A 16,251-nucleotide genomic window follows, 5' to 3' on the forward strand; every position below is an offset into this window, starting at 1 on the left:
ATACACCAGAAGTAATGTGCACATTGAGTACAAGAAGAGTGGCTCAATGTTTTGGATGTTTTACTTTAAAAATCTGATTACACAAACAATATCTAAACAGGTTCTCATGATATGAAAATCAAATAGTGCACAGTTTTTAAAAGTCCCCCTTGGTTGCTTGATTCCTTAACCCCTTTCTGGAGAGAAATCACTGATATAAACCAGTCCTGTATATCCTTTCAGTCCCTTATCTGGAGACAGATACAGATAGGTAGATAGTAGTGTTTTGTGAGTTTTAAAAATACAGGTAGCACTATTCTGTGTGTATTGTACAACTTGCTTTTAATAACTTGTCTTAGAGATTTTTCTGTGTCAGGATACATGATGAGGCTGTTCTATAGGTACAGAGAGTATCAGCTTTGGGCCCAGAACACCTATGTGGGGATCCCTGCCCCACCCCACTCCTTCCCTTCTTTTACCTTTCAGTGCTGGAGATATTAACCCAGGGCCTTAAGCATGCAAGGGATGTGCTCTACCATCCCAGCCCACTAATACATCTTTCTAAAAATAAAAATAAAATGTGATGTTTTCTAATGTAGTTCTCTTTGTTCCAATAACAGAAACAGTTACAACTTCATGGTGTTGGGTGTTTTGTTTTCTCCAAATATTTGGGATTTGGGGATTGTATATGCATTTTTTCCTATTACTTTTAAATGATTTTGAGTGACCAGAGGTTTCTTGGATGTGTGGACAATCTTCCATCTAGCTCAAAATTCTTACTAGTGGTTTTTACACTGTGAGAGAGAGGCACCTGGGGTCTGAAGAAGTGCTTCAGTGGACAATTGGGAAGTGCTCTATGTTCATTCTCTGACTTCTCCCATAGCAGTTCTTTTTGTTATCTGGTTAATAATATATTAGAGTTTCAGGTAAGAATTTTGCTTGGAAACAAAATTCCACTCTTAAAAAAATAGTTTGATTCAAATGATCCATCTAGAGTCCTTTCTAGTACTAAGAAGCCATCATTTCTGGATGATGCATTTCATTATTATGAATCATGGCCTAAAAATGTGTGAGTATGAATTTCCATGTGTAATTTTTTTATCACCTATAAGAGACACCAAACTTGAGTTTCTAAGTGAATTTGATGTTAGAGTCTAGTTAGAATCTAGTCTACTCATGAGTAGTTATTTTAGACATGTGATTGTCTCTTAGGACTTTACAAATGCAAAGTATTGTTATTATTCCACTTAAGATAATTTCAAATATCAGAACAGGATTTTAATATCAAATGATCTTAGTTTTCCATATTTGAAGTGCTTTTGAAATATTTTACATAGGAGTATTTTGTATAGAATTCAGTGTGAGAAGAGACAGAAAAACAGTATTTTAGCACACCATGTAGCTAATAGTCATGATCATGGCTTGGGTCATCAGTAAAGATTGATGCTATCAGTATGCTTTTTAAAGACTACAGAAAGATCATAGCTTAAGTAGCATCTCTTCCAGGAAGCACACCGTGTGGGTTTTCCCATCCCATACCATCATCCTGGTCCTCCTCCTAGGCAGTATTCACATAGCCTGTTCTCTTTCATGCCAAAATACACAGCACTGTAAAGGTAGATTGTTAAATTTCTGCCTCCTCTATGAAACCTGTTAATTTCCAGAATGGCAGGGATATATCTTGTTTACTGCTCTTTACTTATAAATTGGATACATTGAATGAAAGTATGTAAACTAAACCAGAGGTACAATTTTTCATCAGAAAAAGTGATAATATTAAAAATGTCTTGGTTGCTCCTGTAGGCTTCAGGTGATAAGAAAAATTAAGGTAACTCTTCATTCTACCTATAATGTTTATTTCATTGTATAGACAGATTTTTTTTTTTAATTCTTGACCACGAACTTAAATTTGCCATTTAATCTGGTACCCTTCAGCAAGTTCTTGTGCTATATATTTTTTTCCATTTTATAGGCAACAATCCAAGCTTGAAGACTTTCTTCTGAAAGACAGTCTGTGCTTGTTTTGGTAGTGCCATATGGCAACTGGTACTCTCTTGGCCTTGATATTGCTGTCTCTCTGCTTTAATAATTTGGAAAATCAAAACAAAATTAGCCCTGGTGATGCAATACTAATAATGCCCTTCCCAGAAATTTCATTCAAACAAATGTAAGCCTTTGGGTACAATTTTTTTAAGCAATAAATGAATGACCTGTTAAGGTTCCATTGGCACTTCATACATTGATAGGTCACAGGTCACCCCTGGTTATGGGGTATGGGTCTATACTCCCTTGTGTTTTCTCCCCTAACCTTTATAGGAAGCTCAATTATTTTGCAGTTAGCTATTTGTAAAATGTGCATGGTCAAATAATATTTATAAGCAGTTTCAGAAAGAAAAAAAAAACTATTCTTTAGCTACCAACAGAAATCCTAGAGGAAAGATTATGAAATCTTGTTTAAATACTTAAAATAGAAACACAATGAAGATAAGGGAATCCTGGCAAGATTTGCTGCAGCTGTCAAGTCCCAAAAGATCGGGAATTAAATTTTGATACTTGTAATTGAATCATCCACCCTTCTAATGAGCCCGGGCAAATCTGTGATGTTTTTAGAACCTTTCAAATCAACTGTATTCATTTAGAGTTCATAGCAGACCTGAAGCCCCTCACAATTTCCAAGAGGTAGAACAAAACAGAATCAAATAAATTTGACTCAATTTTCTGTAATAAGAGAAGTATACTATGCTTACAATTTAAGTAATGCTATGATTTTAGCCTCATATTTTAAAACTGTTCATTTGTGTGTGTGTGTGTGTGTGTGTGACTTTTGGAGCACTAACAGCTTGAGCAGTAGTTGAGACAGCAATTAGAGATCGTAACAACTGTGTGGTGGTGATCTGATTTAAAGTAGAATGTGTGATTGTGTTTCATAGATGGTTATTCCTGGGCCACTGGTTTCATTTAACACATATTTCTACCTGTATGTTTCATGTTGCTTATTATAGACTCTCAAAAGAAGAAAAGGGTTGGGGATGTTGCTTAGTGTTAGATCACTTGCATAGCATATGTGAGGCACTGGGTTTGATTCTCAGCACTGAATATAAATAAATGAATAAAACAAAGGTCCTTCAACAATTCAAAAATATATATATATATAAAGGAGGAGCAATTATCTAGTCAATTTATATAGCCCTAGTTATGAGGATGTTTGAAAAGACTCATTTAAACAAAAACAAAGTTGCTTTGAAACATTTTCTCTTGCCTTAAAACAGCAATCCAGTTGATGTTTTTGGAGCATGACATGAAAAGATATCCTTTTCATGTTCTGCAAGTGTGCATTCAATATAAGAAAGACACGACAAACGGGCAAAATATGTGACCTTGGGCATATCCATGCTACTCTTTTTATTAACCTGTGTTTTGTTTATTTAGTTTTTTATGTGGTGCTGGGGATCAAACCCAGAGCCTAATGAATGCTAGGCAAACACTCTACCACAGAGCCACAACTCTAGTCCCTCTTGCTACTCTTAAATAGTTGGTGATATCTGTAACTTTTCTAACTTCCTCAAGCTTATTCCTTAGTTATCTATACTAATAAATCATTCAATAAAATAACTGACAAATATGTGACTTAATTAAAAATAGAAAGTAGCATGGATGTTGAACTAATAGGATTTGAGGACAAAAGTACTCATTCTAGTCCAATTATTCTAACTAGAATTTCAGAAACATTGATAAAATTAATGATTTATCTCTAGATTTCATAGTGTTTTAAAAATACATACATAGGTATATATATATATATATATATATAGAGAGAGAGAGAGAGAGAGAGTGAGAGAGAGAGAGAGAGAGAGAAAACACAAGTTATAGTGGTGTATGTTTGTAATCCCAGCAATTTGGAAGCCTGAGGCAGGAGGATCACAAGTTCAAGGTCAGCCTCAGCAACTTAGCAAGGTCCTAAGCAATTTAGTGAAAGCATGTCTCAAAAAAAAAAGATTTGGGATATAGTTCAGTGGTAAAGTGCTCCTGGGTTCAATCCCCAGAACCAAAAATCTTCCCAGTTAATTACATTGAATATAATTTTCAGGTAGATAATGAAGTGGAAATTTTGCACCAGGAGCTGAGATTCTTATTTTACATAAATATAATGTACTAGGGATGATGTGATATCCTTTTGAGTGAGGTATATACTCATCTCACAAGTGAAGTACATATTGATATTACTAAAATACATTATGTTTACTCAAGTGAAATAATTTTCTCCCATGGTACACTATAGTGTATGCTATTCAAACCACACTTAAAAGGACAATTTAAGAATAATGTTAAGAACCAATGAAACATTCCTAGTTATAAAATTATATCCAAATTTTCAGATAAGACAGTTTCAGCTTGCAAATTCTACTCTCTAAACTTAGTCTGGCACATCCTGACCCATCCACACCCATGAACACACTATCCATTGTATAAGGGCTACTTTAGATGCTTTTAACCTGAAAAGTTAACTGCTCCCTCCTTGAATAATTTGCCAAGTGTCCAATGAGAAGTTAACATGTTGGCATGTTAGATAAATAGGACAAATATGATAGTATCTTACATTGTACCTTGATTTGAATTTGTTGTATTTGTACCATCAAGTGTGTTTTAGGAATTATGTGAAACTTAAAATATTTTGTGCTATGTTAAGTGATCAACTGTTTTCTAAAACAAATAATTTATTAGCAAAAATCAAAAAATAAGAACAAATACCATAGAATGATTTTTTGGTTTATTAGACTGCTTAAACAAACAGAAAAGTTGTGCTGGGGACATAGCTCAGTCGGTAGAGTGCTTGCCTTGCAAGTACAAGGCCCTGGGTTCGATCCCCAGCACCGCAAAAAAAAAAAAAAAAAAAAGAAACAGAAAAGTTAAAATATAATGTACAAGAATTATAGTCGTTTGTTTATAGAAACCATCCAAATACAATATTTTCCCTAATTATCCTTTCTTCTAATTGATGAGCAGAGATGGATTACAAGAAGTAGAATGCACAATTCTTTGGTTCCTTTTACTTTTCACAGGTTTTACTTCTCACCATAAGTGCTTCACTTTGCCCTATGCTTGGTGAAAGCCTGATCACAGCTTTTCAAAATTTTATATTGTTCTATTTTATTTTACTTGAGTTTTCAGTCAATTTTTCATGACTCTTCATGATCTGATATTTGATTGAATCACTGATAATGCTTACAGAAATTATAGACACAATTTGAGGTTCTTAATGATATCATTCCCTTCAGAGAATGTGCCTGCTTGCCTTTAGCAGACACTATGCTCATGAACCCTTTTTTTATTATAAACAAATGGGATACACGTTGTTTCTCTGTTTGTACATAGAGTAAAGGCATACCATTTGTGTAATCATAAATTTACATAGGGTGATGTTGGTTGATTCATTCTCTTATTTTTCCCCTTCCCCCCACCCCTCCCATCCCTCTTTTCCCTCTATACAGTCCTTCCTTCCCCCATTCTTGCCCCCCTCCGTAACCCTCACTCTAACCCTAAAACTAACCCCTCCCACGCCCCATTATGTATCATCATCCACTTCAGCGAGATCATTCTTCCTTTGGTTTTTTGAGATTGGCTTATCTCACTTAGCATGATATTCTCCAATTTCGTCCATTTGCCTGCAAATGCCATAATTTTATCATTCTTTATGGCTGAGTAATATTCCATTGTATATATATGCCACAGTTTCTTTATCCGTTCATCAACTGAAGGGCATCTAGGTTGGTTCCACAATCTGGCTATGGTGAATTGAGCAGCAATGAACATTGACGTGGCTGTATCTCTGTAGTATGTTGATTTTAAGTCCTTTGGGTATAGGCCAAAGAGTGGGATAGCTGGGTCAAATGGTAGTTCCATTCCAAGTTTTCTAAGGAATCTCCATACTGCCTTCCAGAGTGGCTGCACTAATTTGCAAACCCACCAGAAATGTATGAGTGTACCTTTTTCCCCACATCCTCGCCAACACCTGTTGTTGCTTGTATTCTTGATAATTGCCATTCTGATTGGGGTGAGATGGAATCTTAGGGTGGTTTTGATTTGCATTTCTCTTATTACTAGAGATGTTGAACATTTTCCATATGTTTGTTGATTGTTTGTAGGTCTTCTTCTGTGAAGTGTCTGTTCATTTCCTTAGACCATTTGTCGATTGGGTTATTTGTAGTCTTGGTGTTGAGTTTTTTTGAGTTCTTTATAGATTCTGGAGATTAGTGCTCTATCTGAAGTATGATTGGCAAAGATTTTCTCCCACTCTGTAGGCTCTTTCTTCGCACTGCTGATAGTTTCCTTTGCTGAGAGAAAGCTTTTTAGTTTGAATCTATCCCAGTTATTGATTCTTGCTTTTATTTCTTGTGCTATGGGAGTCCTGTTGAGAAAGTCTGGTCCTAAGCCGACATGTTGAAGATCTGAACCTACTTTTTCTTCTATAAGATGCAGGGTCTCTGGTCTGATTTCGAGGTCCTTAATCCATTTTGAGTTTAGTTTCGTGCATGGTGAGAGATATGGGTTTAGATTCATTCTGTTGCATATGGATTTCCAATTCTCCCAGCACCATTTGTTGAAGAGGCTATCTTTTCTCCATTGCATATTTTTGGCCCCTTTGTCTAGTATGAGAAAATTGTATTTATTTGGGTTTGTGTCCATGTCCTCTATTCTGTACCATTGATCTACCTGTCTATTTGGTACCAATACCATGTCGTTTTTGTTACTATTGCTTTGTAGTACAGTTGAAGTTCTGGTATTGCAATACCCCCTGCTTCATTTTTCCTGCGAAGGATTGCTTTAGCAATTCTGGGTTTCTTATTCCTCCAGATGAATTTCATAATTGCTTGTTCTACTTCTCTAAGGTACATCGTTGGGATTTTAATTGGAAGTGCTTTGAATCTGTATAGCACTTTTGGTAGTATGGCCATTTTGACAATATTAATTCTGCCTATCCAGGAACATGGGAGATCTTTCCATCTTCTAAGGTGTTCTTTAATTTCTTTCTTTAGTGTTCTGTAGTTCTCATTGTAGAGGTCTTTCACCTCTTTTGTGAGATTGATTCCAAGTATTTTATTTTTTTTGAGGCTATTGTGAATGGGGTAGGTTTCCTAACTTCTCTTTCTGAAGATTCATCACTTATGTATAAAAATTCATTAGATTGGAGCCACAGGCAGTTGCCAGAGGAGGAGCTGCATGGCGAGCTGTTTGAACTCAGAATGACCGCTCCAGAACACCGGTGGCCTGCCTGGAGGAGGAGCGTGGTGGGTCACTTGGTGTCGGAGCCACCGCTCCTGAACACCCGGGGGGCTACCCCGAGGAGGAGGAGGAACAGAGCGGGTCACTTGGACTTGGAGTGACTGCCTAGGCCTACAGGCAGTTGGCGGAAGGAGGAGACGCAAAGTGAATTGCTTGGACTCCTAGTGACTGCGTCGGAAACCCGGCCACTGTCCGGAGGAGGAGGTGTGTGGTGGGTCTCTGGGTCTCGGAGCTATTGTACGGGGCTCCAGGTGGCGGCTAAGAGGAGGGGCCACATAGCCAGGCGATTAAGTGTAGAGCAGGGTCCGAGGAGCTAGGTGGCTTCTTGCTGGAAGAGCCGCACAGAGACACGCCTAGGGGCGGAGCGAAGTTTCCAGGACTGCGGGCAGAGTCTCTGGGAGAGGCAGCCTAAGGAGACTCGCCTGCGAAGGGTGAGGCTCCCAGGCCCAGGAGGTAGGTCCGGGCCCCTGGGAACATTGCAGAGGAAGACAGCCCAGCCCAGGCGGTAGTTTGTAGATTGACAGGAACTCTAGGAGGGGAACTGATCAGCAAGACGTCCCACCGAGTGAGTCTTCCCTGCCGGGTGAGGTTTTTCCCACAGGGACGGTAAAACCAGAGACACAGGCACAAACAGGACTTGCCTCAGCCCGCAGCCTAGTTCCCTGTGGATGACCATTGGTCAACAAGTGGAGGCACCTCTGCCCACTAGCAGGAAATATACGCCACCTGAGGGTCACCACCCCTAGAGAGGCAGCTGCACTGCTGCCCCTCCTGGCTCTTTGCCCAGAACTTGACCCCTGTGTGTCCTGACCTCTCCAAAGGGAAATGAACACACTCACAAAGCAGATGCATCTGCCCAAGCACACTGTAGGTCCTCAAAAGTGTTGAATGAACACTTTCAGAAACACTATTGTAGGGAGGGAGTCCACACATGTCTCCTCTCTGCTGGCTTTGCCCTCCGCCTGCTTGCCCTGGGCCGCTGCCATCCACCTGATACTCAGGCCACCAGGAACTGCTCCTGCCAGAGGCTGGGCCTGTGCTTTGATGGGGGATTCACACTTGGAAGTTCAACCACATGAGCGCACCACCATCTCATTCCCCTCTGGGATCAAAACTGAAAAAGAAATGCATGGTGGCAAGGCAAGCGGCCCATCCCTCCCCAGTTGGGATCTTCAAAAAAAGTCATTTTCCCCCAAGAACTCAATTAACAAGCTTACCTGTCACTTATCAACTGACCACATGGGTAGCCTGCAGTTTAGAAGGCAGGTGGCAACCTGCTGGGTAATAGCCCAGGGGAAAATACCCCATTAGCCCTGTGGGACTCCTCATGGCAAACTGCCCAGTCTTCACTGCAGGCCATAGACGGCTCTCAGCTCAGTAATGTGTGTGCACGGGTTGGGGTGAGTCCACTCCCCTAAGACAAAGGCACCACACAGGCCAGTAAACAGCTGAGCCAAGGTCAAGGCGAAGTGGAGTCTAAAGTTGACAACAGCAGTGACAGCGATACATATGTGCCATGGGGAAGGCGGTGCACACAGCAACTTGGAGGCAAGAGAAGAAGTGCAAAACTGGGCTGGGAGCCCACAGACCACCAGCAAGAGTGGCCAAGGGCTTCCCGACACAGGAGCAGGGCAGCTGCTCTGAGTCAGGGAGAGCTTGCTGGGTACTTCTCTTACTTACAGGTAGAAAGTCATCTCACACTCCTAGACTCCACAGCATGAGGGTGCCGTGTGCCCCTGGAGACCACAGGACTGACCAGCCTGCACTTACCACCCAACTGAGGTCCACAGAGGGCAAAAGCACCCCAGGGGACCATCCTACACTGGGGCATTGAATCCCCTTCTCCTTCGGACCCTCGCAGCTGTTGGGGCACTCTGCAGCTGCGTGGCCTTCTGGGTCAGCTCCTGCCCCGGGCTGAGGCTGGGTCACTGTCCCTCACTTTGCTTCCTGCCTCCTTATCATCTCCACAGAGCACTGCTGGTGGTGTCAAAGGCAAGTCACCAGAAGCATCTGTGAGGGCTGATTACCCAAGTTTCCCTTCCCATAAGGACACCTGTCTTATTGGATTAGGGTCGACCTCAGTGATCACATCTGCAAAGACCCTATTTCCAAATAAGGCATAATCCCAAGTACAAGGTAATTTGGGATTGCATTCTCTCTGCAGGAAATCCATGATGGGCAACCCTCTGGACAAGGCTAGGGCCTGCCTCTACAATGCTCAGAGAGAGGTGCCATCACAGGATGACTGAGGACTTCTCAACCGGGGATCCCCTACTGTGCTGACAGCCTGAATGCAAACCAGTGCAGGAGCAGAGGTGGACCAGAATGCTCACATAACTCCCTCAACCACTGATCTGGCTTCTTAACCACCCAGTACTAGTGGGGAGACTATTTCTAGAATATGCTATTATCCTACCTAATGGAGGTTTAGCAAAGATCCTGACATGAGGGATGTGGGAAGAATAGCATAATATTCAATATTCTATATATATTCTATTTTGAAGGTATCAAAACTACAGATCTGGAGGTTAATAAGACCTTAAGACCAGCAATGCCACTGCCCCTCATGCCCAGCCCTGAGCGAACACTGACCTGCTTCCCATCTCCAAGACGTCCCTCCTCTGCAAATGTCCTGTCAGTAGAATCAGGTGCTGTGTGACCTCTGTGGTTGGCTTCCTTTGCTAACCATGTTTTCAAGATTCCTGGTGGTGCCTTGTGCGCACACTCTGTTCCTTTAAATGCCAAATAGCACTCCGTCCTGTGCATACCATCAAGGTCAATGGGAACTTAGGTGATTGTGCATCATGCTGCTGCAACGTCTGAGCTGGTATGGATGCGTATTCATTTCTCCTGGGCATCTGCCTGAGAAAGGAAAGACTGCGTCATGGGGTACCTGTTTGAGTATTTGAAGAATGACTATTTTATTCTGTGTTCCTAATCTACTTCTGTTTACTTTTTAGGGAAAAGACATTTGCTCCTGATGAAAAGGTCCAAGGGCAACCCTGGTGCCCTGCAGGAGGCAAGCCACACACCCAGAGGCAAGAATTGCCAACCTCCCAGGAACCTGGAGTGAGCTAGCCTTACCTGAAGGAAGGCCACAGAACACCCAAGGGAGCAAACCTGTGGGGCTTCTCATGTAACAACAGGAAAAGCAGAAGAGGCTCACAGCTCCTCCTTGCCAGAATAAAAAGAAGTCACAACAGCACAAACTACAGATGTGAAGTTGTCGCGCTCCCTGCCCGCAGAGAAACGAGACGCAAACCTGGTTCTTTTGAGCTCTTTATTTTGCGCGCTTACTTCCTCATAGTTCTTTCTTTGTTCTCTCTCTTTGAGGAACTTACACTCCAATATATACAGTACTTGTAACCAATCAGCCTTTGAGCACGAGGGGAGAGCATGCACAGATACAGGCAGCAAAGGCAGGCATACAGTGGACCTGCACTGTCCATCAGGGAGCTCAGCCAATCCCTCGAACTTCCTCAATACGATGTCAGTTGTTTGTGGAAAAGTTAACTGCTCTGGCTCACTGCCAGGCGCCATCTTAGCCTTGCCACACCTAGGGCCAGGGGTCCGGCCGAAACCCCGACATGAAGTGGTAAAGCGAGAGACAAGAGTAAAAGGCATGAGATGTTTTTGTGTGATTATATTATTCCTAAAATACTCTCACTCCAGTTCAGGTGCTATTTCGGGTTCTGATTTAGCATTCAAATTAGGGCTTTAATTTCACGAGTTCGTGGAGATGGGGCAGGGTTTCTCCGAGTCGAGCCTCCGCTGCTTCAGCTCATGGGATGCCACACACAGACCAGGGTGGCAGCACCTGAGGCCTTGGCCTGCCTGGGAGCAGGTCCCAGCTGTGCCAGCTGCTGTCCCCAAGCAGCCACAAACCTTCTCCGTCCACGTGAATGTGGCACTGCAGGCCATCCCTGGACCTGGGGCTATCCACACTGAACTGCAGGACCTGCAGCAGGTACAGTGAGACCAAGCACAGTACTGCTGCTCCACCACCTTGAGGCTGAGATCCAGGGTCATCCCACTTCTTGGCAAGTATGTTCTTCATTCATAAAAGCCGCCTTGGTCAACTCACCTCGCCTGCAGATTCACCTGTCCACCAAGACCGAGCAAGCGTTCCAGAGCCCCAAAGCATCCAGGGACCCCCGAGCATCCATAGGCAGGCAGGCAGGTGGCTCAGTGCTGTGTGACTGCAGCCAAACTGGTGGGGTTGGTTCCAGGCCAATGGCCCTGGCTTGTCCTCTCTTGGACTTTCACTTCAGGTACACAAGTGCTCTTGCACCTCACATTTCCACCTGAGCCCTAGGGCTTCTTTCTCATGCAACCACATTTTCCAGTTTAAATTCCAAAGTACTCTTGTGGCAGAGGCACCACCAAGCCCACATCAGAGATGTGGAAATGATCATTAATGATCATTAGTGAGTGGCACCAGGATGTGCACCCACTCTGGGCACTGCAAAGCCTGTGAATTCACCACCATGCTGCCATCCCCACCCCAGCCCAGGTCAGAGCTTCTGGAATCAGTGTTGGTCCCATGAGCAAGATCACAAAATGTGTGCAGCCACATGCTTCTGGTAGAGCAGGCAGAAGCAGCTGCACAGGAATGTCCTGTGAGGAGCAAACCATGACCCAGAGCCAGACACCATTCTGTGGCAAAGTGGCTTCACCTGGAGGCTGGCCTCACTTCCTGCACAGGCATCCCTAGTGAGGCGTGTCAGAAGTTAGCATCTTCTCAAATTGCAGGCCCTCCCCAGGAGGCCTGAGGACCTCTCAGCAGGATGCAGAGCCCCGGAACTGACCTCCTTGCTCCTGCCTCGTCTGGAGGCCAGATGCCAGCTCTGAGGCTTCTTCAGGCACACATGCCAGTGCCACATTTATCTTAAGAGGGGTTTTACTGACATCTGGTAGCAGTATGAGAAACTTCCCTTGTTGGAAAACCTGGGTCTGGGAGAGCCCCAGCAGGGAAGGGAAGGGGATCTGAGCAGGGCTCTGGATGCCCCCTATCAGGAGCAGCTGCCTCTGTCTTCTACAGCACAGGGGGCTACAACCTGTCAACACTGGCAGCCTTGTGGACATGCTGCTCTGGCTTAGGCCAGGGAAAGAGAGGAACCAGAGTGAAGGGCAGTCTGTCAGGCTTGCCTTGGTGCCTGGAGTTCTGGAGCCCTGGGGATGGTGGGTCATGACTGGCGGGATTCCAGAGACAGACAGAGGGGTGATGCATGGTGCAGATGAGGCAGGCATGGGCGACCCAGCTGGGCAGGGCTGCCCTGGGGCTGGGATGCCAGAACTTACCCAAGCTGGGGCTGACAGAAGACACAGCCCTGCTCAGGACTGGCTTCAGACAGCAGGAAGGACCTGGGAGGCCCCAGAGATCCTCCCAGGAGGTGGCTGCTCCAGCAGCTACTTCACAAGTGGGCAGCAGGTGGTCCACAGGGGCAGTTGGTCTCTGCTGTGGGTGCACACATGGGTGGCAGAGGTCACCTGTCAGGGAGGGAGGAATAGAAGCAGTGTCCCTGCCCTGCTAAGGGTGTGGCTGTGGTGCATGCCCTGGGCCTTGGCACTCTGCCTGGAGTCAGAGCAACGACCCCTGCTCCTCACCCAACTCCCTGTTGTAAAGGGCAGGGACCCTGGCACAGAGCCCCAGGGAGGGGATTCCTGCCATTCCCCTCCATCGTCAGGTTGGGGACACCAAGATGAACAGCCTGGACTGTGGCTCCTCCAGGAGACCCTGCAGTGATGGGTTATTTTCCAGTGAACTACCCAGCAGACAGCCAGCTCCCCAAGGGCAGCCATGGTGTCCTCGGAGAGACTGGCCAGATGGGCAAGGCCTGGCCATGGCAGACCCTGCATCAGGACAAACCTGGAGGTGAGGGATCCAGAGGGTCCAGGCAGGAAGGGCAGTAGGGATGGGTGGACGCCTCCCCCGGAGCCATCCACATGGCTAATACCAGTGCCCACGCTGGTGCTGTGAGGGGGGCCTGCTGGACAGGCACTCTGAGTGGACTGCACACAACCCAGGGGCAGCCCGCATGGGGCAGAGGCAGGCAGGAGTCACAGCTGCCAGTCTCTGCAGGACTTGGCAAATCTGCCTCACAAACCCAGTGCAGCGGGGTCCACACTGCTCCTGCCAGAGAGGCTCACTTCCCACTGCAGTCTGAGACCTCACCCCAGGACTTTGGGGAACCCATTGTCCTGAGCTCTAGCCAGCTCTGCCCGTGCTTTTCCTCCTTGCCAGCCAGCGGTGATCTCTATCAAACTCATAGTCCCAAGTCTGTCCTGGCTTCTTCCAGCTCTGGTCTCTGGTAGGTACAGTCAAGTCATAGAACTTCTCCACATTTTTTCTCATCAATACTCTGGTTTTGGGAAGTCAACTGATTTGGGGCACAAGTTTTAGATAAGGCCTCTGCAGTAGAATTTAACTACTTCCGTTGAAAGTTTACCTGTGTACGGCCTCTGCTTTGGAAGCTGCCTTGCCTTGGGTCCAGTGTAATGAGGGAGCTCAGGCCCTGCTCTCTGTAGCAGTGGTACAGCCATTTGTGAGGTCCTGAGGGAGCACTGGACTCTTTCCAATGCCAGCCCTGCACCTGAGGTTATGGTACCACTGGTCAGATGAACGACACACCCAGGGCATGGGACAGAGGACTCGGGCAACGGACACAGTTGCTAATATTGAGATGGCTACCCTGCTGCCAAAGGTTCTGACCACCACAAGGACACTGTGCACCCAGAAGGATCAGGATCGGGTCCATGTTTGCATGCACAGACATGCAGATGGACCAGGCTACGGTCTATGTGCTCATCTTTGGGAACACACAGGTGGCTCTGGTCGTCTGCAGGTACATCCACACATAGACCAAGGATCTGGCCCTTGCTTACCCAGAAATGACCCCTGCACACCTGCACCCCACAAGAAACACACTTGACTGGTGTGCTGGAGTTGGACAGCTCATCATCCCGGACATGGGGAGGTCACCACTGCCCTACAAACCATGCATCTGTTCCTGACTAGCATCCACACTGACCTCCTCGGGGAGACTCAGGTTACATGCAGGCTGAGAACGGGGTGCAGTGGTAGCCTCTGTCAACTGAACCCATCGCAGTGTCTACCCTACAGGACCCAAAAACTGACTGAAGTGCCTCACTTTCCCATCCTCCTGGCGTGGCAGGGACTGGTTTACAGGAGATGCTCAGGGGAAACTGACCAAGATGCTATGGGTTAGCACCCAAGCTTCTCAGAGAACCATGACGAGAACAGCAGTTGGGGTGCCATGAGGAGGTTCTAGAGAAGGGATGAACCCCACTTGCTCCAACCTGAGAGCTGTGTCATGAGCCAGGATTTCTGTAGGTCCCTTAGGTGTAAACAGATCTAACATGTAGATCCAAACCTTTGGTTCTGGGATATTCAGATTTTCCATTCAAGCCACAAAAATCCAAACCTCATTTTCCAGCTGCTTCAGGTTACATACTTCTAGTTCATCTAATAAGAATTCCTTATTTCATGTGTGATCTCCAGTTTAAGGGACAGGAATATGTGCTTTGGACAGAGTGGAGAGAGGTGTGTGTGCAAGTGAAGAGCCATTTTCTCTCCAAAGATCTCAGATTGAGCTCTTCCTAAACTATGGGAAGGAAGCTGAGGAAAACCTCAGAGTGAAGTGGTGTCCTCGCTGGAGTTGGACAGATTGACAGCTGCTGTGGTCACTGAGTCATGTCGGGGCGACAGGCTCCTGCATTTGGGTAGTTGTTCAATCCCAGAGCTCCCATTTCTGTGACCGTGGACACAGGGCCACTGCTCCACTGCTGGGTATAGGGGCACCAGTGGAGGTGTGGCCTGTGTCCCGTCCCCAGTCATCTCAGATGAAGAGTGCCACTGTCAACCCCACCCCAGTTTCTGCTGTGGACTGGAAGTATCCAGGCTGCACGGAAGAGACCACCTCCCCAGAGCCATGGTCTCAGGCACACACCTCAGTGTTACACACATCTCCCCTTCACTCGGGAGTGGGGACCAAGTCCAGGAGAATGAGCAAAGTATCTCACCCCAAGGCACACCAGGGTCACTCCAGCCCAGACCCACTCACCTCCTGCCTCTGCCACAACCATCCCCACTTAGAGACAGAAAGTGAGGCTGGAGAAGTTAACAGCAAAATCAGGATGAGGAAGAGAAACCAGTTCTAGCCTGCATGACCAGGAGGATTCAGGCCAAGGACAGACTATAAGGAGGTACCTGGATCCCGATGACCCCCAAGAGATGAGAGTCCAAAAGCAGCTGAGCACTGGACCCACTTCTGCCCCTGACTGCCTGTGTGACTTGGAAATCCCTCTCCTGTACTCAGTTTTCTCATCCATGAATAACAGCTTGGGGTCCTTAGAGACCGTAGCACATTCCAGATCCCTTCCTCTGAAGTGGGAGGGTGTGGGGAGCCATCCTTACTTAGCAGAATCAGAGCAGGCTGAGCCCTGGGACACAGGCTGACTCCCAGGAACTGGCAGCCATGAGGATGGTCCCCGATGGCTGGGGTTGGTGCTGTGTGGGGGTGGTCCCTGTCTGGTTCTGTCTGGTTCTCCACACCTTCCTGCTCATCACAGAAGCAGCCCCTCCAGGTCTTGCCCTTTACCTGTGTGGCTGTAAATAAAGGAGAGTTGGGCTATCTATGTTGTCAGAGGCCAGAGCCATTGTGGTCCAACCTGTCATGCCCCTCTCATTTAAAAGGAGTATTGGTTCTTGTGTGTTTATTGATTAGATAAGTATAGGGGTAATTGATTTATAGCCAACATTGTCCTCTGGCAGTTAACACTTTTCTCATTCACATGGGACGTGGCAGAAACCCCCACAGGAGGCAGTGGGGGGTCAAGAGGGAGGGGCTCTAACAGCTGCACCTCCATTCAGAAAGGCAGAGCCCTGGGTCTCCAGACTGCCAGACCTGGGCCCAACAGCAGCCTTGCCTGGTGTTCCCTGTACACCCTGGACACCACGGCTGGGGACGT

The 16,251-nt window shown here is 46.0% G+C and overlaps 1 pseudogene; it reads left to right on the forward strand.

Annotated features, from left to right (window-relative positions):
- The window catches only part of LOC124973574 (tripartite motif-containing protein 44-like), a 116,200-nt pseudogene that overhangs the window by 48,468 nt on the left and 51,481 nt on the right, over window positions 1-16,251 (forward strand).

Source organism: Sciurus carolinensis, unplaced genomic scaffold, assembly GCF_902686445.1.
Source record: "Sciurus carolinensis unplaced genomic scaffold, mSciCar1.2, whole genome shotgun sequence".
NCBI classification, from domain to species: Eukaryota; Metazoa; Chordata; class Mammalia; order Rodentia; family Sciuridae; genus Sciurus; species Sciurus carolinensis.